General features: G+C 40.6%; 1 pseudogene; it reads left to right on the plus strand.

The window, feature by feature from the left end:
* The first annotated feature begins 322 nt into the window (after positions 1–322).
* On the plus strand, positions 323–18,690 carry LOC149255180 (uncharacterized; annotated as a pseudogene).
* Positions 18,691–24,014: the final 5,324 nt, after the last annotated feature.

The following is a 24,014-nucleotide window of genomic DNA, read 5'->3' on the forward strand; positions in this document are numbered from 1 at the left end:
GTTGGGGGGGGGGCAGTTAGGGTTTTGCAACTATTTTTTTTCTTTAATATTAACTTTCCTCCTCAGCAGTTACATGATATCCCTGTTACTAGGAAATCATTTCTCATTTTCATTCACTAATATAAAAATATTAATTTATGAAAAATATAATAATCGCCATCCTTCAGTTTGTTTCTCTTTTTTTTAACTATGGTAAATAAAGTATTTACAATATTCTGGGGATATTACAGTTTCCTCTTTGTTTTTTAGTACAACCCCACAACAACGTAGAAGAATCTCTTAGATTGATATGAAAGGGAGGCTTTTATGAATGGAGGAAAATATGGCCCACGACTCTATTAGTCTTTAGGAAATTGAAACAATGGACGATGCGAGAGCTGGTCACGAGGGTTTTGAGGTGGACGATTCACTGTTCCATCCCGATTGCGTCTGCGAAGGGGGTTTCTTCGTCAATGGTTCCAACCCCATTAACTCCGCTGAATACCACGCCGGTTAACGGTGTCAAGGGAGAGAACTGCAAACATTGTCCAACCTTCATGAAGAATGGGCAGCCAATAATGGCAGCGGTAGCCCTATGTATTTTGATTGGCCAGTAGCATCATCAACTTCCGAGGGGATGCCACAAAGTAGTAGTAATAATTTTGCTATGTGGCCTACAATGGAGATTTATCTATCCAGTGGGGCTCAAGGTGAAATGGGCTCTAACGTTTTCCTCTCGAATCTTTCATTTCTTCACGAGAAAGCTTAGCAACTAGAGGCATTCGTTCATGAAGGTCGCGATGATCAGCAAGCTTCCTTTTCACGATTTATTTCGTCAATGTTGTATGAACTTATCGCGACTGCAGCATCACTATTTCTCTCAATCCATAACCCAAAAAGCACGAATTTGTCATCGACAAATGTTCCACCACACTCAAACCCTAGCTGTAACGCCCACGAGCTGCAGTTGGTGGATGAGTGAGGGAACACCGGGCGAGGCGCAAACAAGCGAGACGAGTCGCAGGTCGCATGAAGGAAACGGGTGAAAACTGCAAAGTTTGAAGTGTTGGTATGTTTATACTGTGTGGGTGGTCCCGAGCGACCCGACAAGCTGGTAAGTCGATGGGCGAACCAACACACAGGTGGGTGGTCCAGGTGAGCCGACAGACGAGTTTTTTGAAGCGGTGGATGGGCCGACGCATTTGGAGTGCGGACGGTGGGTTTGGCGAACGACCACACAAATGAGCGAACATGTGTATATATAACCGAACGACGGTGAGGTTCGAGGACATTCGATCAACGAGCTCTAGTGGAGAAGTGTGAAAGCAAGCTCTGTGGTTGGTGAAAAACTATGGTGCGGATGTGCCCGCACAACAGGCTGATCGAAGTGTGAACGAAGCAGAGAACTGAGTGAACCGAACAGGGCGTGCGAGGGTGTCGTTCAGGAGTTGTTTGGGTGGTTCGTTCAGGGTGACCCGGTGAGGGCGTCCGCTGAATGGAGAGTTCGTGTAGGATGACATGGTGAGGGAATCTGCAAAATGAAGTGTGGTTGAGCCAGAGGGTCTGAATGAGGGTTTATGTAGGCGGTACTACGTGCAGCCCACCGAATGAAGGGAAGTCAAGTCCGTGAACGGGAGTTCGAGCGAGAAGTGACATGGGTGCGTGTGCGCCCGCTGAACCAAGGCACGGTTGGCTGAACGATAATGTCGAGTAGGGTAACACGGTGAGGGCGCCCACTAAATGAATAGTGAATGAGTCGGTTCGTGAACAAAACAAAGTGCGATAGGTAAAGGCAATCGACATGTGGACGTGCCGGGTAGGAATGCACAGTGACACTGAGAGGGTGCCCAAGTTGGGCAAATGGCATGAAGAGCTAAATGAACATGTTCAGGGGTAAATGAAGAGTTGGGCAGAATGTGCAGCGACCATTGAGGTGTGCTGACGAGCTGGGCAACCAAGTTTGCCGATGTTTGACTAAGTATAAATTTGGGGCTTCCCAAGATTGAACTTATATATATTGATATTGTGGGCAGACTCATTATAGGGAGTTGCCCCTCCCTTTATACTATTGTGCATTTATATGTTAATGCTTTTTATGGTGAATGTTAATGGTTTTCACTGTGTATAAAAGAAAACATAATACTTGGTAAAGAAAAATATAAACTAAGTAGGAATGTTAGGTGTAGTCCATGATCGCAAGTATTGGTGAAAAGAAAGTGGTCAGTGGTGCCGCACCTCACTATAGTGCAGTTGGAAGAGTATTGCCAGTGTAGGGGCGTGAAAGGTGATATCAGAGTTGATTTATGATAAGGAGCTGATCCCACTGCACTAACATGATAGGTGATATCAGAGTTGGTTTAGAAATATGAAGGGTGATTCAAGTTTGCAAAGGAAAGTGTAATACTTTGTGACAAGTTTAGCAGGGGTGAAGCATCTCGCTTGGGCCAAGCTGAACGGCAAGACATGGTAGGTTTGGAAGAATGCAAAGGAAAGCTCTTACAAACCTTACACAGGTTGAAGCGGATGAAAGAAGAGAACCCACGAATTTGAGATAAACTTGAAGTCTTGGAAAGGAAAGTTGAAGACAAACTTCTTTGACTTGGTTGGGCAATGGAGCAGGAAGAAGATGTAGGTTGCGATAACGAAGAAGAGGAAGTCGTGATGTTTGGGGATGTTGTAGGCATGACAACGGTGGAGGATGAACTTGAAATTGATCAAGTTGGACCAGGATTGTGTAGGTTACAAACATTGGTGGATGAGGAAACTCTCATGGAGGAGCCTTATGATGAAGTAAGTACTATTGATACTTGTGTTTCAGTTAAGCTTTTGGAAGATGAACGGGATGCAGGGAATAGCAAAAGAAATTTGCCAATGAAAAGGAGGATCTTACCATGGATGTCTACGATGAGACCTTGTATGGAGAAGCAAAAATCATTAACTGTTATAGGACTTGTCGGGGTTGTTCGTGACCTTATGGTAGAAGGTGCAAAGGGCCATGACAAGGGAGGAATGTGATGATCATTGTAAAGGAATGGGTCATGCTTTAGCCATATGGAGAAAATGGCTAAGTTCCCGGCATGACTCATGATCAGATTGGAAGAGGGCACACACTTGTGTATGGTGATACTTAGGTGGACTTCTCATTGCTAAGACCAAGAAGAAGTCTTGGTGGAACCTTTAGTGGGGGAGCTATGATGGAAGAGACTCATATGATGTGATGATGATATGGTTGGGTGACCAGGTTCACTAGACTGGAATTGCAGACTTGGATGAGGATGACCGATTGTTGTAATGGGTCTACTTAGTAGGACAACATGGGCAACTTGAGTTATAGACATTAGGTTGGAGACATGGAACATTGCAGTCTTATGCAGGGACACTATGGAGGAGCACTTGTAGAGGTGTCACTTATGGGCATTCAATGAGGAGTGCCAAGGCAGGGATGTTGTGCAAGTAGATTTGCTGGTGTGACATGGAGACTTATTACTTATGAGTCGATGGAGAGGTTGTGCACTCTTGTACAACAAGGCCATGGACCAGTTGGATTATGAGTAGACTATGGAGCATTCTTATTACATGGAGAGTTGAGGCATCTTGCAGAGACCTTTGGGCTGAGACATGTATGCTAGGTAGAATGTTGGTTGGGGATGACTTATGGAGCTCATGATGACATGAGGTTGTGACTTTTGGGGACTTCATATATGGTGGACTTAGAGGATCTAATGCATTGAGGAGCCGAGGTTAGAGACTTTGATGCAAGATGGGGTGCATACTTTTGATTACATGTATGGGTGTGCTTGAAAGAGTGACTTGATGAGGAGGATCGATATGAGACACTTTGGAGTGATGGAGTTACAATGATGATGATGCCTTGGTGGCAACACTTAGGCATGGGTTGAGCCAAGACTTAACCACTTTTGACACATTGGAGCTAATTGATCTATGATCATGGGTAGCACATGGATGGATGATACAAGTGCATATTTGTTTCTGTGACAGACTTGAGGGATGGCACATTACAGATATGATGGAGGTTACTTCATGGACCTCGATGTGGCACATCGAGAGTCAGTTTTGATGAGAGGATCTCTTCACTTTGAGGAGGTGGATGTTTTGGAGATGGATGATGATGTTGGGATAGTTGTGACTGATTTTATGCAGCACATTGATACCAAACATCATGGACAACATGTTGCAGATGTGATGAAGACTACTTCATGGACCTGAGCATGGCTTACACTTATATGGAGATCGATTCTTGATTGAGTTGACGTTGTGATAAGATGTTTTGAGAAACGACTGATGATGGCATGAGGATGTGCATTCTTATGGTTTGAGCACGATAGTTATACTGATCACCGACTAGTTTGAATCATGGGGGTCGACAGTGTGCAGAGATTTATGGCAGCATTTTACAAGATGACGATACATGATGAGGTTGACAGGAGAGGTTGCAGTAAGCATGTAGCATGAGATGGAGGGGCCAGCCTTCCACGATGGGAGCAACATGTGGAGATTGCGATGGATGTGGTTGATGATCATGGATTGAGGAGACTTTCTGATGTATGACACACCGGTGGTTTATACGACATTGGTATGGATATCGTGGTGACATATGGTTGATGTGATGAGAGATTTTCGAGGACAACAATGACTTCAAGTCAGGGAGAATGTAACACCCATGTGCTGTAGTTCGAAAACGAGCGAGGGCACGCTGGGCAAGGGTGCGGATGACCGAGACAAGCCACACGTTGGATGAAGGAAAAGGGTGAAAAATGTGAAGTTTGAAGTGTTGGTATGTTTATACCGTGTGGGTGGTCCCGGGTGACCCGACGGGTGAACCAACACATGGGTGGGGCGTCCCAAGTGAGCCAACGAGCGGACCGACGGACAAGTTTTGTGAAATGGTGGATGCGTTGATGCATTTGGAGTGCAGATGGTGGGTCGGCTAAATGACCAAAAAAATGAGTGAACAAGTGTATATATAATGGAACAACGTTGAGGTTGGAGTACATCCAATCACTCGTCTGGGCGAGGGCACAGATCAGTGAGATGACCGACACGTTGCACGAAGGAAAAGGGTGAAAAATTTGAAGCTTGAAGTGTTGGTATGTTTATACCATGTGGGTGGTCCCGGGTGACCCGAAAGGTGGACCAACACATGGGTGGGCAGTCCCAGGCGAGCCAACAGGTGGGCCGATGGACAAGTTTTATGAAACGGTGGATGGGCCGATGCATTTGGAGTGTGGATGGTGGGTCAGTCGAATGACCACACAAATGAGTGAACATGTGTATATATAATGGAACAATGTTGAGGTTGGAGTACATTCAATCAAGGAGCTTCATTGGACAAGTGCAAAGGCAAGCTCTGCGGTTGGTGTAGAACTGCGGTGTGGATGTGCCTGCATCGCAGGCAGGCCAAAGTGTGAACAAAGCAAAGAACCGAGCAAATTGAATAGGGCATGTGATGGCATTGTTCAGGAGTCATTCGGGAGGTTCATGCAGGGCGACTTGGTGAGGGCATCCGCCAAACAGACAGTTCGTGTAGGATGACATAATGAGGGCGTCCGCTGAATGAAGTGTGGTTGAACCAGAGGCCGTGAACAGGAATTTGTGCAGGCGGTACTACGTGCGGCCCACGGAACAGAGGGAGGTCAAGTCCGTGAATGGGAGTTCGAGCGAGAGGCAACATAGGTGCGTCTGCGCCTGCCGAACGAAGGAATGGTTAGCTAAACGATAATGTTGGGTAGGGTAACATGGTGAGGGCGCCCACTAAATGAACGGTAAACAAGTTGGTTGGTGAACGAAACAATGTGCGATAGGTTGTGAACAAAGGTGACTGATGTGCGGATCTGCCGGGTAGGCGTGCATAGTGACACGGGGAGTGTAAGGATCTTCGGTCCTTGACTCTCCCACTGGATGAAGTGCAACCATGGATGAGGCTTGAACAAATGACAGTTGAGGCTTGAATGAGTTGCGGTTGAACGAAGTGCGAGCTCCTTGGTTATGCGAGCGAGATAATGCGCATAAGGAAGGGGAGGTGAGCATGTATATATGCGTGGAGCATGTGCTAATGCATATGGAGGCCGAACAACATTGGATGAGGGGCCGACATGACATTTTGTGGCATTTGCAATGGCATGTGGAACATGGAGGACGAGTCGGCCGAGTGAGGCAACTCGCCTTGCCATGTGTATATATGGAAGAGCGTTGGCTCTCATTTGGACATGGATCACACATTCGCTCAACATCGTCACTCAAGGGAGTAAAGGCACAGGTCTTAGTGTGCAAGGCTAAGGAGAAAGGCGCAGATGGAGTAATGCGCCCATTCTTGGGCAAGGCCACACGGAGGAGACTCGCTTGACTTGGTTGTCGGTGGAGGCACGGGTAGGAACGCCCGGTGGTTGCGTGAGGGCGTGCATGGGTGTGTGGTGCCCGGGTGATGTGTAGGAGTGCCCGACGGTGAAACGGAGGAGCGCCTGGTTTGTGCGACGACTTGGCACGGGTTCTTGGGTGACTAGGGTGAGTGCCCGCCCATCGTGCAAGTGTGCACGGTGTGACTTTTGGTGAAGTGTTGAGATTGTGAAGAGAGGTGTGTTTCGGGCAGAGGCGCCTGTGTGTGGCGACTTGGAGGCGCGCCCAAGTTGGGAAAACAACATGATTGTGTGACGAGGTGAACGAAGGGTTGGTGAGTTGTGCAGAGACCGTGCGGAGGCGCCGACGCGCTGGGCCACCAAGTTTGCCGAAGTTGAAAATTGGTTAAGTGTAAATTTGGGGTTTCCAAGATTTAACTTGTAAATCTTTGTAACATTGAAGATTGTATAATATATTGATTCGGGCAGACTCATATTGCAGGGAGTTTCCCCTCCCTTTATATTGTTGTGCGTTTCTCTTGTATAATGCTATTTATGTGAATGTTATGGGCTTTCACTTGTATAAAGGAACACATTAATATTACTTGGTTGCGAAACACAAACTAAGTAGGGAAAGTGGAATGTTAGGCGTAGTCTGCAATCGTAAGTATTGGTAAAAAGAAAACTATTGGTAGTGCCGCACCTCGCTATAAGCAGTTGAAAGACCACCGCAGGTGTAGGGGTGTGATAGGTGGTACGAGAGCTGGTGAACTGAATCAAGGAGATGATTGTTCGAAGACCAAAGACTTGGCAGGGAGGTCAAGTTTTGCAAGTGACAGGTGGAATATCAAGGTGATTCAGGTGCATGGTGAAATAGGTTTAGCAGAGGAGAAGCTTCGTGATTGGGCCAAGCTGAACGACAAGGCATGGCAAGTTTGGAAGAATGCAAAGGGAAGCTCTTGCTTACCTTATACAGGTTGAAGCGGATGAAAGAAGAGATTCCCTGGATTCGAGAGAAGCTTGAAGTCTTGGAAAAGAATGTTGAGGACGAACTTCTTCAACTTGGTTGGACAATGGAGGAAGATGAAGTTGCAGATTGTGCTGATAAGGAAGAGGAAGGCGTGATGTTTGAGGATGTTGCAGATGTGACAACGATGGAGGATGAACTTGAGATTGATCAAGTTGGACTAGGATCGTGTAGTTTGTAGACATGGTTGGATGAGGATACTCATATGGAGGAGCCTCATGATCATGGTGATGATGAAGTAAGTATTGATACTTGTGTTTCACTTGAGCATTTGGTAGATGGACCGTATGTAGGGAAGGGTAAAATCAGTTCGCTGATGCTAGGGAGGATCTTACCATGGATGTCTATGATGAGACCTTGCATGGAGAAGCAAGGGTTGTTGTCTATTGCAGGACTTGTTGGGGTTGTTTGTGACCTTAGGGTAGAAGGTAAAAAGGCCCGTGACAAGGGTGGAACATGATGATAGTTGTGGAGGATTGGGTCATTCTTTAGCCACATGGAGAATTGGCTAAGTGCTCGGCATGACTCATGGGAAGATTGAGGAGGGCACACACTTGAGGTATGATGATACTTGGGTGGAATTCTCATGGCCGAGACCAAGAGAGGAAGTCTTGGTGGAACCTTCAGTGGGGGAGCTATGAAAGAAGGGACTCAAGATGATGATGATATGGTTGGGTGACCGGGTTCACTAGACTAAAGATTGCAGACTTGGATGAGGATGACCGATTGTTGTGATGGGTCTACTTGGTTGGACTACATGGGCAACTTAGTCATGGACATCAGGTTGGAGACATGGAGCATGGGAGTCTTATGCAGGGACATGATGCAGGAGCACTTGAATAGCTGTCACTTATGGACATCCAATGAGGAGTGCCAAGGCAGGATGTTGTGTAGGTGGATTTGCTGGTGTGACATGGAGATGTTTTATTTATGAGCCGATGGAGAGGTTGTGCACTTATGTACAACAAGGCCATGGACTTGGATGGACTTGTGAGCAGACTATGGAGCATTCCTACTACATGGAGAGCTGAGGCATCTTGCAGAGACCTTTGGGCCAAGACTTGTATGCTTTCTAAGATGTTGGTTGGAGATGACTCATGGAGCTCATGATGACATGAGGTTGTGACTTTTAGGGACTTCATATATGGTGGACTTGGAGGATCTGATGCATTTAGGAGCTGAGGTCAGAGACTTTGATGTAGGATGGGGTGCATACTTTCAAGTACATGTATGGGAATGGCTTGAAAGAGTGGCTTGATGTGGAGGATCGATATGAGACACTTTAGAGTGATGGAGTTACAACGATGATGATGCATTGGTGGCAACACTTGGGCATGGGTTCAGCCGAGGCTTAACCACTTTTGGCACATGGGCGCTGATTGATCTATGATCATGGACAACACATGGATAGATGAGACAAGTGTATACTTGTTTCTATGGAAGACTTGAGGGATGTCACATTGCAGATATGATGGAGGTTGCTTCATGGACTTGGATGCGGGACATCAAGAGTCGGAAATCGATGAGATGGTCTCTTCATATTGAGGAGGCACACATATGGATGATGATGTTGGGATAGATGTGGCTGATCTCATGCAGCACATTGGTACTAAACATCATGGACAACATGTTGCAGATGAGATGAGGGCTACTTCATGGACCTGAGCATGGCTTACTTGTATGAAGATGGATTCTTGATCGAGTTGATGATGTGACGGGATGTTTTGAGAAACGACTGATGGTGGCATGAGGATGTTCACTCCCATGGTTTGAGCAGGATAGTTGGACTGATCACCCGACTAGTTAAAACATGGGGACACGTAGTGTACAGAGATGTGTTAGCATTATGTTGAAGTATCATGGCAGCAGTTCACATGAGGATGACACATGATGAGGTCGACACGAGAGGTTGCAGGAAGCATGTAGCTTGGATGGAAGGGTGAGCCTTCCATGATGGTCATGGATTAAGATGATTTTCGATGTATGACATACCGATGGGGTGTATACCTTGGTATGGTGATCTTAGTGACAGATGGTTACCAAGACGAGGCATGATGGAGACGATCGTTCTACATATGTTGCAGGGGTTTTTGCAGTATGTGGAGGAGTTGACATCATGGATGAAACAGTGTTGATGATCTTGGTGGATGGCTACCAAGATGGTATGTTTTCGAGGACGACAACAACTTAAGATGGAGGAGGATGTAAGGACCTACGGTCCTTGACTCGCCCACCGGATGAAGTGCGACTGCGGATGAGGCTTGAACGAGCGACGGTTGAGGCTTGAACAAGTTGCAGTTGAACGAAGTGCGAGCTCCTTGGTTATGCGATGGAGATAATGCGCATAAGGAAGGGGAGGCGAGCATGTATATATGCATCGAGCATGTGTTAACACATATGGAGGTCGCCCAACATTGGATGAGGGGACGAACATGACATTTGGTGGCATTTGCGATGGCGTATGAAACATGGAGGACGAGTCGGCTGGGTGAGCCAACTCCCATTGCCATGTGTATATATGGAAGAGCGTTGGCTCTCATTTGGACATGGATCACACATTCGCTCAACATCTTTGCTCAAGGGAGTAAAGGCGCAGGTCTTAGTGCACAAGGCTAAGGAGAAAGGCGCAGATGGAGTAATGCACCCGTTCTTGGGCAAGGCCGCATGGAGGAGACTCGCTTGACTCGGTTGTGGGTGAAGGTGCGAGCAGGAATGCCTAGTAGTTGGGTGAGGGCGTGCACAGGTGTGTGGTGCCCAGGTGATGCGTAGGAGTGCTTGATGGTGAAATGGAGGAGAGCCCGATTTGTGCGACGATTTGGCACGGGTTCTTGGGTGACTCGGGTGAGCGCCCGCCCGTCGTGCAAGTGTGCACGGTGCGACTTTTGGTGAAGTGTTGAGATTGTGAACGGAGGTGTGCCTCAGGCAGAGGCGCCCGTGTGTGGCAACTTGGAGGCATGCCCAAGTAGGGAAAACAACATGATCGTGCGACGAGTGAACGAAGGGTTGGTGAGTCATGCGGCGATCGTGCGGAGGCGCCGACGAGTTGGGCAACCGAGTTTGCCAAAGTTGAAAATTGGTTAAGTGTAAATTTGGGGTTTCCCAAGATTTAACTTGTAAAGCTTTGTAACATTGAAGATTGCATAATATATTGATTTAGGTAGACTCATATTGTAGGGAGTTGCACATTCCTTTACACTGTTGTGCATTTTTGTTGTATAATGATATTTATGTGAATGTTATGGATTTTCACTTGTATAAAGGAACACATTAATAATACTTGGTTGCGAAACACAAACTAAGTAGGGAAAGTGGAATGTTAGACATAGTCTACAATCGTAAGTATTGGTAAAAAGAAAACGATTGGTAGTGCCGCACCTTGCTATAAGCAGTTGAAAGACTACCGCAGGTGTAGGGGCATGACAGGGAGGGTGCCCATGTTGGGCAAACGACACGATGAGCTGAGAAAATGCGTTTAGGGGTAAAAAGAGAGTTGGGTAGAACATGCGGCGACTGTTCAAGCATGCCGACGAGCTGGGCAACTGAGTTTGCTAATGTTGTAAATTTGGCTAAGTGTAAATTTGGGGTTTCCCAAGATTGAACTTATATATATTGATATTGTGCGTAGACTCATTATAGAGAGTCACCCCTCGCTTTATACTGTTGTGCATTTATGTGTTAATGTTGTTTATGGTGAATGTTAGTGGTTTTCACTGTGTATAAAGGAAAACATAATATTTGGTAAAGAAAAAATAAACTAAATACTAATACTAGGCGTAGTCCACGATCGCAAGTATTGGTGAAAGGAAAGTGGTCCGTGGTGCCGCAGCTTGCTATAGTGTGGTTGGAAGAGTACCTTCAATGTAGAGGCATAACATCGGCAGTTGTGTTAAGCCGAGCGCTGCCGCTAGCGTTAGGGTTTCGAAAACACTCAAACTCCGATGGAGCGAGTGTTGTACGGTTTTGTGGTGGAAGCGATTTACAGGACAATAAATCTCCCTCGAACATCAGAGCGGAGGGAGCTACCACGAGTGACAGGAATCCCAAAATCATAGAGATAAACAAGACTGATATTATGACAGAGGATGCGCGCTTTTGTGAAATGTGTGGGAAGAGTTTCAGGCGTGACGCTAGTGTTTGAATGCACATGCCAGCCCACAGAGACGAATATACGATGAACCAGGCACTGATGTCCAAACCTTTTGCGGCTGCTTCTTCTTTTTCCACGATGGCAAGCGGGTATTCGTGTCCATCCGAGAGATGTAGGAAGAATAAGAACCACCGCAATTTCAAGCCTGTTGGGAATTTTTCTGGTAAAATTCCAAAAACAAAGTAACTAAACACAGAGACAATGCTCTGTTTATCTCCAGGATCTTAACACAGGGAAGCAATTTTTTTTTTTTCCAGAGAACAAAGTTTCAACAACACACATAAAACTTTCTATTCATTAATAAACTGCCTGTTACATATTTCTTCCTCTCTCTCAGAGGTATTCACCAAGAACTTCCACAAAAAAAAAACTACTCTATCTCCTTTTGAAAAGATTTACACTACTGTGTGTAAAATTTTCATTTCTATTTACTGTTGTAAATAAAAAAAATTCTTACAAAGATTTATTGTTGTAAAGTAAAAAAAAATTCATCATACCCTCCTGCGTATTACAAAAACCTCCAGCACAAAAAAGATTACATGCTCTGTTCTTGTTTCATTTCATCTTCGCACTGTTGTGCGTATATCCTCTCTCACACTACACAACTTACATTACTCTTCATATGTTATAACAAAAAGCATTACAATTTTTTTTACAAAAAACGACTACCAAAATAAAACATTACAATATTACATGCCGTAAAAAAAAAATAAACTTAAAGACTTTTACCTACTATCTACGACCATGATAAATTCATTAAATGCCTTAATGATAAAACCGGCGGTCAAACCAATTTTTTTTTTTACTCCACGCAATCTCCATGCCCTGCAGACCTGTACGCAGCTTTGACTTGATCGACGGCGGACAGTCATCCTCGCAATCAGACGAATATCGCTTGCCCAAACTGAACGAGTGTTACGTCCCGATAAAAAGTGGTTTTGCAGAGAGTACAGTGGACGCGTGGCAGATTTTTATTGCATCGGGGGCGATTGAAGGAATACCACTCCTTCCGCAAAAGCGGTCTGATGGAGTCTGGGTGGTTTTCAGCTGAATTAATGCGCAGTTGAAATTAATATTTCAACACTCCCCTTTAATTTCAACTGCTGGGTTATCAGTCATACCCAAACATTTCCTCAAAAATTCAAAGCTTTTCTGGTCCAATGGCTTTGTCAGAATGTCTGCAACTTGTTCCTGAGTCCTGCAATGTTTTAAAACAATTTCTCCATTGCTTACCAATTCCCTGATGCAGTGAAACCTTGTATCAATGTGATTCCTTCTCTTATGAAACATAGAATTCTTGGATAATGCAATAGTTGAGCTATTGTCACAAAAAATTGTTGTTCCTTTTGCCTTCTCTTGGCCTAAGCTCCGTAACATTCTTCTCATCCAAACTGCTTGACATGTTGCTACTGTAGCTGCCACATATTCTGCCTATGCTGTAGATAATGCTACAATAGGTTGTTTCTTAGAAACCCACGAAATGGCTCTTGAACCCATGTGAAAAACATAACTGGATGTGCTTTTCCGATCATCTACACTTCCAGCCCAATCACTATTAGTGTATCCAACTAAATATGAACATTCTGAGACAGCATATAAAATGCCAAACCTTTTAGTACCTTTGACATACCTCAGAATCCTTTTTGCTGCCTGCCAATGTGCTTCCTTTGGCCTCTCCATGAATCTAGAAATTAAACTAACAACATGCATTATATCAGGGCTAGTTGCAGTTAAATACATAAGGCTGCCAACTATGCTCTTATACAAGCTAGGATCAAAATCCTTGTTGGTGTCCTCTTTGCTGAGTTTTAATCCCATCACTGTGGGAGTGATTGCTGCCTTGTTGTCCTGCATATTAAATATTTCCAATACTTCATTTACATATTTTGCTTGTGAGATAAAAATTCCATTTTCATTTTGATCTACTTCTATTCCTAAGAAGTATCTCAGCAAACCCATGTCAGTCATCTCAAATTCTTCTTTCATGACTGATTTGAAATTTTCAATGAGGTAGTCATCATTACTTGTCAAAATAACATCATCAACATACAACACGACAATTAGTAATTTACCATCCTTCTCTTTGATGTAGAGGGTGGGTTCTCCCTCACACTTCTCAAATCCATTTTCTAGTAGATAGGAATCTATCCTACTGTACCATGCTCTTGGCGCTTGCTTCAGCCCATAAAGAGCTTTCTTCAATCTAAACACTTTGTGCTCTTGGCCTTTCTTTTCATAGCCCAGAGGTTGCTCAATATAAACCTCTTCCATTAACACTTCATTTAGGAATGTTGACTTCACGTCCATTTGGTAAACTTTGCACTTGTTTTGTGTTGTTATGGACAGCACTGCTCTCACGGTTTCCATTCTTGCAACCGGTGCGAAGGTCTCCTCATAGTCTCTCCCATACTGCTGCTTATATCCCTTGATAACCAGCCTTGCTTTGTGTCTTTCTATTTTGCCTTCAGCATTACTCTTGGTCTTGTAGACCCATTTAACTCCAACGACTTCTTTACCTTTTGGTAGTTCAACCAAACCCCATGTCTTGTTTCTTTCTATGGCATTAATCTCCTCATCAGCTTCTATCCATTTCTTATCCTTAATTGCATCTTCGAAATGAATAGGGTCATCAACATGACAATATAAATTAAAAAAGAATTCATACCTTCATCATAAATGTCACTTAAATTTCTGAATTTCTTACTTCTTTCATTTGGTGTACAAGTGCTTGAAGATGCACTTGAATTTCCTCCTTGTGGTGTGCTTGGAGAAGCACTTTCATTTCTCCTAAAGGGTGTCCCTTACTGTCCTTGTGTTGGCGCTGCTGTTTGGGGATGTATTTCAGCCATCTCCTCATCATCTTCATCTTGAGGCAAACAATTTTTAACATTAATTGTTTTCTCTATGCTTCCATCCCAAGCTTCCTCCTCAATGAATTGAACATCTCTGCTCACAAAAAATTTCGTGGTAGATGGGATATACAACCTGTAAGCTTTGGATTCCTCACTGTATCCAATGAAAATACATTTCTCCCATTTGCTGTCCAACTTCCTCCTTAGCTGATCTGGAATGTGTGCATAGGACAAACATCCAAAAACTTTCATGTGGGTGACTCCTTGCTTTCTCCCACTCCATGCTTCTTTCGGAACTCTGTTCATCACTGCTTTTGTAGGACACCTATTCAAAATATATACTGCACAGTGTACAGCTTCAACCCAATAATCATTTGGCAAATTCTTTGTCTTCAACATGCTCCTCGTCATATCCATGATTGTCCTGTTCTTCCTTTCAACAACTCCATTTTGCTGCGGGGTGTACCTAGCTGTAAACTGCTTATGGATTCCATTTTCTCTACAAAACCGTAGGAATTCCTTGGAGATATAATCACCTCCTTTATCAGTGCTCAAAATGTTGATATGCAGCCCGCTTTGATTTTCCACAAGTGCTTTGAAATTTCGAAATTTTTCAAACACTTCACTTTTGTTCTTCAGGGAATAAACCCAAGTCTTTCTGGTGAAATCATCAATGAATGTTAGGAAATATTGGCTGCCTGCTAGTGATAATGTTTGCATTGGTCCACATAAGTCTGAGTGGACAATCTCTAAGGGTGCTTTCGCCCTTATGCTTTTCTCTAATGGAAAACTTTCTGTGTTGTTTCCCTAAGATACAACCTTCACAAAGGTTGTCCGATTTCTCTATCAATGGTAATCCTCTTACCATTCCCTTTCTACTCAACAAGTTAAGACCTCCAAAGTTGAGATTCCCAAATCTCAAATGCTACAACCAATTTCCATCTTTTGGTACGCTTTGGAAAGCCTCTTGGGTAACTGCTGCAATTACTTCTTTATTTTTCAAATCTGCCCTTATTCTGGGAGGGAGCATCCTGTTCCTTGTCATCTTCACTTTAGCAATACATCGTTTGTTGGGTGCTCTATCCATGATGGTATATACATCATTCTCAAGAAAAACATTGTAACCCTTTTGAACACGCTATCCAATACTTAAGAGGTTACATTTCATTCCAGGAACATAATAGACATCTGCTATGTTTTTCCTTTCTCCTTTCTTTGTAAATATTTTTACTTCTCATTTTCCCATAAGAGAAATTTTACTATCAGTCCCAAGTGTGACTTGTGACTTCACACTCTGATCTAGAGCAGAAAACAGGGCTATGTTTCCTGTCATATGGTTACTACAACCGGAGTCTAGAAACCATATATCATCACTGTTTGTTTCAGCCATATTACAAGCTAACAACACATTATCTTGGCTGATATTTTCTCTAGTGATATTTGCACTGGATCTATTATTTATATCATGCTGCTTCTTCCTACATTCATTTGCATAATGCCCATATTTTTTACAGTAATAACATTGGACATTGGATTTTTCATACCTTTGTCCTTGAGCATGATGTTGTCCACTTTGTTGACTGCTACCTTGGCCTTGGTCCTGATTTGGATTGCTGCCTCTTCCTTGAGCATTTGCTGGACTATTTCTTCCACCTCTGTTTTGGTTTCTGCCTCTTCCTCTCTTGTTTCCTCTGCCTTGACCTCTTCCTCTTCCAAAGGAGATCTGGGTCTTGAAGGCTTGCTCTAGAGATGAGTTTTCATTTCTACTCAACCTCTGCTCATGTGTTATCAGTGATGCGTGTAGTTCATCAACTGAAATGTTTGTGAGATCCTTTGTCTCTTCTATGGTGGTGACAATCACATCGAACTTTGAGAGTAGGACCCTCAATAGTTTCTCCACAATCCTCCTTTGTTCAAGAATTTCTCTATGAGATCTTATTTGTGTGACCAGACCAATCACATGTGTGAATAATGAGTCAATATTGTCTGACTCCTTCATGCACAGATTCTCAAAATCTCTCCTCAGCAACTGTAGTTTTGTTGTCTTCACTTTCTCCATGCCTTGATAGGTTGTATTGAGAGTTTGCCAAGCTTCTTTGGATGTCTTGGCTACTGCTATCTTTGGAAACGCACTCTCATGCACTGCTTGATATAAAAATACGAGGGCTTTTGAATCCTTCTTCCTATTGCTCTTCAAAAGATCTTTCTCTGCCCAAGTTAATCTATTAAACTCATATTCATTTCCTGGTTCTTCAAACCCATATTCAACAAGTTCCCATAAATCTTGTGAGGCAAACAGAGCTCTCATGGTTATTGCCCAATAGTCATAGTTTTTCCCATTAAACTATTGGAGCTGAGTATTAAACATACTCATGCTAGTGCTCGTGCTGGAGTCAACCATTCTTGCACTCTAAACTATCACTGTGTATTTAAAAATCCTGATTGTCTTCAACAACAACACAAAAAAAAACTTTGAGAAATACCTGAATCCTTTTGCCTAAGAGTTCACTTTGCTGGAGAAGTTGCTGCAACTAAAAGAACCTTCCTTCAGCTTCTTTGACACCTTCAAAGAGCCTGGATAAGCTCTGATACCACTGTTGGGAATTTTTATGGTAAAATTCCAAAAACAAATTAACTGAACACAGAGACAATGCTCTGTTATGTCTAGGATCTTATCACACGGAAGCAATTTTTTTTTCAGAGAACACAGTTTCAACAACACACATAAAACTTTCTATTCATTAATAAACTGCCTGTTACATATTTCTTCCTCTCTCAGAGAGATTCACCAAGAACTTTCACAAAAAATAAAACTACTCTTTCTCCTTTTGAAAAGATTTACACTGTTGTGTGTAAATTTTTCATTTCTATTTACCGCTGTAGATAAAAAAATTCTTACAAAGATTTACTGCTGTAAAGTAAAAAAAAATTCAGCATACCCTCCTACGTTTTACAAAAACCTCTCTGTTCTTGTTTCATTTCGATTACACGCTCTGTTCTTGTTTCATTTCCTCTTCGCACTGCTGTGCGTATATCCTCTCTCACACTACACAACTTACATTACTCTTGATATGTTATAACAAAAAGCATTACAATTTTTTTTAACAAAAACTACTACCAAAATAAAACATTACAATATAAATAAACTTAAAGACTTTTACCTACTATCTACGAACATGATAAATTCATTAAATGCCTTAATGATAAAACAGGGGGTCAAACCAATTTTTATTTTTACTCCACGCAATCTCCATGTCGTGCAGACCTGTAAGCAGCTTTGTCTTGCAGACTTGTACGCAGCTTTGACTTGATCGACGGTTGAGAGTCATCCTCGAAATCCGACGAATATCGCTTGCCCAAACTGAAGGAGTGTTACGTCTCGATAAAAAAGTGTTAAGTCGCTATAAAAAGTGGTTTTGCAGAGAGTACAGTGGACGCGTGGCAGATTTTTATTGCATCGGGGGGCGATTGAAAGAATACCACTCCTTCTGCAAAAGCGGTCCGATGGAGACTGGATGGTTTTCAGCTGAATTAATGCGCAGTTGAAATTAATATTTCAACAAAGCCCCTGAAATCGATAAGTTCACTGAGCAACCATTACAAGTGTAGCCACTGCACGAAGATGTATACATGCCAGAAATGTGACAAGCAGTTCTCTGTAGTGGGAGACCTCAAAAACCATGGCAAGCACTGCGGGCAGAGCCTGTGGCGTTGCTCCCGTGGCACCACATTCACCCGGATGGCACCACATTCACCCGGATGGACAAGCTCTGTAGCCACACCACTTTGTTCCAAGGCCACAAGCCCCTCCTTCCAGACCGTGAATTGGTCCTTCCTCCTGCGCCCAAACGACACAAAGCCACCAGCAACGGCCCCGCAAGGAGGGGACGGTCCCCCGGCTACGGCAACAAAGCAAATCTCACCGAATTTGCTGCAGGAGATTTAGCAGGTCTTGCTGGCGATAAATTTCACGGCTATGAGCATGTGATTCGGATGTGCCATGGCCAAAACGAAGTGATTCTGGAGAGTCGGTTAACGGATTCTGTCTTTTGGGTGAATTCTTAAGGAAAGTTTGTCGATTGATGTAAATCATCTTTGTGCAATTTTCTTTTGTTTTCAACGGTTTCTTTCTTATCGTCTGAACACAATTTTCTTTTGTTTCTAACGGCTTCAACGTTAAATCTGCTCAAATGTAACTGTGGGGAAGACAGCGGGTTTTCTCAATTGCCATAGAATGCGATCATGAGAAAGCAATCCATTATCACCAAATTAAACAATTGTGTCGTGGTCGTTTATTTAGATGCAATCAGTGAACTGCCTGCCAGTTCTTGATATATAGCGTGTGGATCTGGCTATCTGTTTGTATGAGTCTTGTGAGACTTCTGATTGAGGAATTCTGTAGTATATAGCCCATAAATTGTCGCCCCTTTTGTGGATAGTGTCTTTTGAAAATGTAGCATATTTTTATGTGTCTGGTGAGACTTCTGATTCAGGAATCCTACGGCATATAACCGATAAATTGTCGTCTCTATTGTGGATGGTCTCTTTCGAAAATGTAGCCTATATGTATAGGCAAATACTGTCTACAGTGAACTTTCTGTACATTAATCTATCTTTTAATCACATATGATGTAGCCTATATCTATAGGCGAATAGAGTAATCTTGTTGCGTACCAAGATACTGTCTACATTGACTTTACGGACGATTAATCCGTCTATCAAACAAATTTACATAGATGGAACAAAAGTAATTATCATGAAATATTTGAGATCGCTCAGATGAGAAGCACTTAAACGTTTGGGTGTAAAGACAAGTTGAAAATTAGTTAATGATTTTATGATGTAAATAATATGCATATAACAACAATTTTAAAATACCGTGTTACGTATAGAACATTTAGATTCAACTATATTCATCAAGTATGCAAACAATATACACATAGTAAGAGTATATTATAAGTTCACTGGATTGAAATATATATTGAGATTTACAACCCTTAGTTCCATGGTTAAATATCTACATCTATATAGCATTTAATATAACATTTTTTGAATATTGTATATTAAATTATATATAATTTAAATTTATATGTTCACAATTATGCCATAACGATTCGACCATGTGAATTGTGCTTTACTCTATCTCCATGTTATCCATTTTGCTTTCAAGCTCCAGAATTCTTTTATATTTTAACAATTAGGGATCTAGTGCATCCAAAATTTTATAATTTCTATAAATAACCTTATGAGCAACAACACTGAGGAAATCTTACCCTCTCGATAAATTCTCTTCTACTAATTTTAATTGTCAAGTTTGTAAGTCTCTCTCACAAAATGAAAATGAGCAAATATGTGATGGAGAAAGGTTCATGATCATCAATGTTGGTGGAGACCACCAAGGGGTAGCTCTCACAATGTGGGTGGAACGTTCCGAAAACACCTTCATGGAGGGACTAGACACGAGACATTTGACTCAAGGTGGAAACCATAGTGTGTGTACGGAAAACAAAGCATTGACCCATATCCTAAGGAGACGGTTTTTGTATTGTCATTTGGGAACAACACAATAGCTGATGCCTAATTAAAAAAGTTGGCTATTAATATGTAATATTAATATGTAATATGTCATCATGTGACTAAAACCCAGATCTCCATAAGCATAATCAGTAGTGAAATGGTAACATATTACATGGTATGATGAAGAAAATTAATGGAGAGAAAGATAGGGTAAAATTTTATTAGAACAAAAACCACATCATTTGTATGACCCATATCATCTCAAAGGTTGAAACAAATTAAAAATTTATGATGCCAATATGACATTCTTGAAATAATTTGGCATGTCTAACTCTATTCTTTAAAACAATAATTGGTGTTACGAGAACTCAATTACAAGAATATAGAACATGATTTCTTCATTCGTGAGTATATTAGGAACAATACTTAACATTGTTTTTGTGATGTTATATTTAAGGCATGACCACAACTCATGGAATTATTCTAACCACAAAGTGAATGGTTGATGATATCTTTTTAGTTGAGCTTCCCATGACGTGACTGTATAATAGGATAAGGAAATGCGCTGGGAGTGATCCTCTTAAGATAAGCATGGTGAATGGCATCCACCGGCCAAAGCTACAGAGTATGGTGAAATGAGTTTAGAGGAAAACACTGAAGTTTATGATAGATACGAACTATATATTTCTTGCTCTTAGTTTTCATTCTTATAATTCACATTGCACATGTTATGAAGGACCGACATTTTAAGGAAATTTCGATATAGCCCTCTCGCTCTATATTCTAACTCCTAGGTATCATTCTTGTAAGAAAAATAGTAAAGTGAGTGTAACATAGTTATAGAAAACACATTAAGCATGAGATGATATGATAATTAGGTTAGCTTTATAGGTATTAACTAGAACATCGTAACATCTATATGAATTTGAATTTTTAATTTTTCTTATTTTTAGACATTGAATTATTATTGGATTAAATGGCTATGGAATTTAAGAGGAAACTTATGTGATGATGTAATTACTTTATTATTATTTGAATAATAAATAAATTGTTTCCACATATTTTGGAAAGAGAACTAGAGTTATAAGACTCTTTGTGAGCTTAAAAAAGTTGTTGGTGGTAAGTCCACCTGATGGACCTTCCCTAAAAGTCTCTTAAAACTACCTAGGAGAAAATAATTTAAAAAATTAAATTAACATAATGGGAGAATTTGTTTAGGTTAATCACTTAGTTGAAAATAAATACCAAGTAAGGTGGAAAAAATAATTGGAGGGGAGAAAGATGTGCTTTAAAGAAAAATAACTTAATCTATTTCGAAAAAACTAAACCAAAAAAGCCAAGGAAAAAGGTTGACAAACCTTAAAGCAAGACATTGCTTAAAATATTTTGGGAAGAAATCTATAAAATAAACCACGTCTGAATCAAAGAAATTGTTGATTCTAGAGGGAAAGGAGATCTTAGCTCAGGGAGAATTGAGAGAGACAACTTGTGGTTGGGTGGAACATGCTTAGCTCCTAAATATTCCCCAATAAATTTATTATGGTTAGGAAAAAAATATATTATATTCAAAAATTTTCGATTGGTATTATAAATTGTAGAATGCAAACTGAAAGATTATGCATGAAACTAATGGCATAGGTATTGGGTTAATGTACATCTAAATCACTCTATGTTTGTTCAATTTATGAGAAAGTTGATAGTCGAAAGGTGATAGGTTAGACACTATATACTTATCCTAGATTTTATGCATGTATAATTTATAGCTTTGAGAATTTCATGCATACATGTACAAGTTATAGCCATATTTAGATCGAATGCAAATAAAAAGTATGATTAGCGATATTTAATAAGTAGATGTTTATGTTAGAAAGACACAATTTGTATTCATAGAAGTGAATGCATGGAAGGGATTAAAGAGATTTGTTAGATGATTTTAATTAGCCATATAAATTTATAAACTAAACTTTCGACAAAGAGATACAAGTTAATTTATATAACCTGAGTTGAGAAAAATAAACTAAGATAGATATGGCATATCTATACTATTCCTAAGAGCTTAAGCATTAGTTATTATGTTTATCGGTATAGATTTTATAGCGAATAAATATGTGTATTTTATCAAGAAGAAGGCTTAGAAAAGAGTGATATAACTACACTATTGTAATATTAAATTGAAATTTTCCAGTTTTCTCTCTAGTAATCTCATAGTATGTCTGAGAGAGATGAGAACGAAACATGTTTGTAAAAGAAATATGAAATTCAGTATTAGAAATAAATGAATGAAACTAACAGATCATGAAGAGGCGTTTTATGTAAATAATATAGGAAAATAACGAATACATCAAAGAAGCATAATTACAAAAGGGTTTTATGACCAATTATATATTTTAATAAATTGGGGCTACCTTAAATGATCATGGATAAATGAGTGAGTGCAACATAGTACTAGTGAAAATTCTTACTAGGGTCGAATTAAAACCTCCAATTAGAATTGTCTGCCAATTTATATAATAAGTTATAGAATTAATACATGTGCATGTGTTATGGAAAACAAAACAATATATTTCCTTTATAACTCATATGACCAGCATCATGTAATTGAGAACTCATGTGATTGAGAAAAAAATGAAAGGATGAAATTAGATTAATCAAAATGTTCTTATCTAGACTGTGAGTAACTGGAATTTCATCAATGTACATTTCTAAGGAATTGAGATGAACAAAAATAAATAAATACATTTCAATAGTGAGGAACACATATACAATCCCAAGGGTGTGAATTGAAAAAGAACATTAAAGTGTTACATTCATATTGTCTCTCACTAAGACATGGGAAAACCTCAAAAGGGATCCATTTGATAACAGAAAGTAAATGGGTTCGTGAATGAATAGATGAAAAAAAAATTAATTCTTATTACAATGAATAAAACGACCGAAGAAAGTGAAACCTTGGTTATGGTTTGGAAATCCATGTCTTGAAACTACGAGAACACTAACTTAGGGTTAATTCCACAAATTATGGTAGAAAGTAGACATGGAGACATTGCAATGCCACAAGTGAGTGTACTAGAGAAGAGGGTAAGGTGAATCTCTTACTTATTCATCAAACCAAAAGACACTATTATACATTTAGATACCTTTTCAATTATGCAAGAGAGACATCATTCAAGTCATATGAAAAAGTTATTCTTCCATAAAGTTGATATTTTAGTTTGAACACTATGATTTGAGAGGATGCAATGTTATCATTCTTTGCACATGCAAACGTATATAGCCATGTGTGGACTATGAATAATACTATAGAAGAGTCAATGTTGTAACTCAATTTGAGAGTTGAGGGATTCAAACTTGACCCCTTTTGGCTATCAAGGTATATTACAATCAATGAACTAGGAGCTGCAGAAGTTTCATTCTATGCATTTGTATCTTATTCCATAGTAGAGCATAGAAACTAGGAGTACGAGATAAAGAGCTTAAAAAACGGGGTTAGTGTTTGTTAGTAGCTTAAAAATCCATATCCCTAATGTAAATACATATAGAGCATATTTTCCTTTGTAGATGTATTATGTCCATGGTAGAGAATAGCGAGCATAGTAGCATCTCATTTTAGCTAGATTTTCTACCATAAGGGTTTCCCAACGAAAATATTTTTCTTCATTTTGTATGTTTTGTGATTGTATTTTTTGTTCTATATTTTCCCCATTTTATCACATTTATGGGTAAGCATAAACTTAGTAATTCACAAATTTGGAATCTAAAGGAACATAAGCTTTAAAGCATACATTTCAAGGTATTTAGCAAATTTATTATGATAAACTATCAAGTGGAAATATCCATGAGAATTTATATATCATATTAGGTGTTCCTATATAACTTTTCTATATCTCTTATGAATCATAGTAAAAGGTATAAAACCATCAAATTTAATAATTTCATCATCAACATAATGACATAATGGGCCATGCTAAATGATTTCATTTAAATGTTTACATTTTGAATAGCCATATACTATTTTGATGTCATAAAAGAGATTTAATTCACATTAAAAAACTTTGGGCCTGCGATGGATAGTAAACAATTACATGTTAGGATTGGCTAGATAAATTGGCTCTTCAATTTGATCTCCTATCCTCGTATAT

The sequence above is a fragment of the Pinus tabuliformis genome, chromosome 7, assembly GCF_031772625.1.
Source record: "Pinus tabuliformis cultivar Carrire ecotype Pingquan chromosome 7, CPIR1, whole genome shotgun sequence".
NCBI lineage: Eukaryota > Viridiplantae > Streptophyta > Pinopsida > Pinales > Pinaceae > Pinus > Pinus tabuliformis.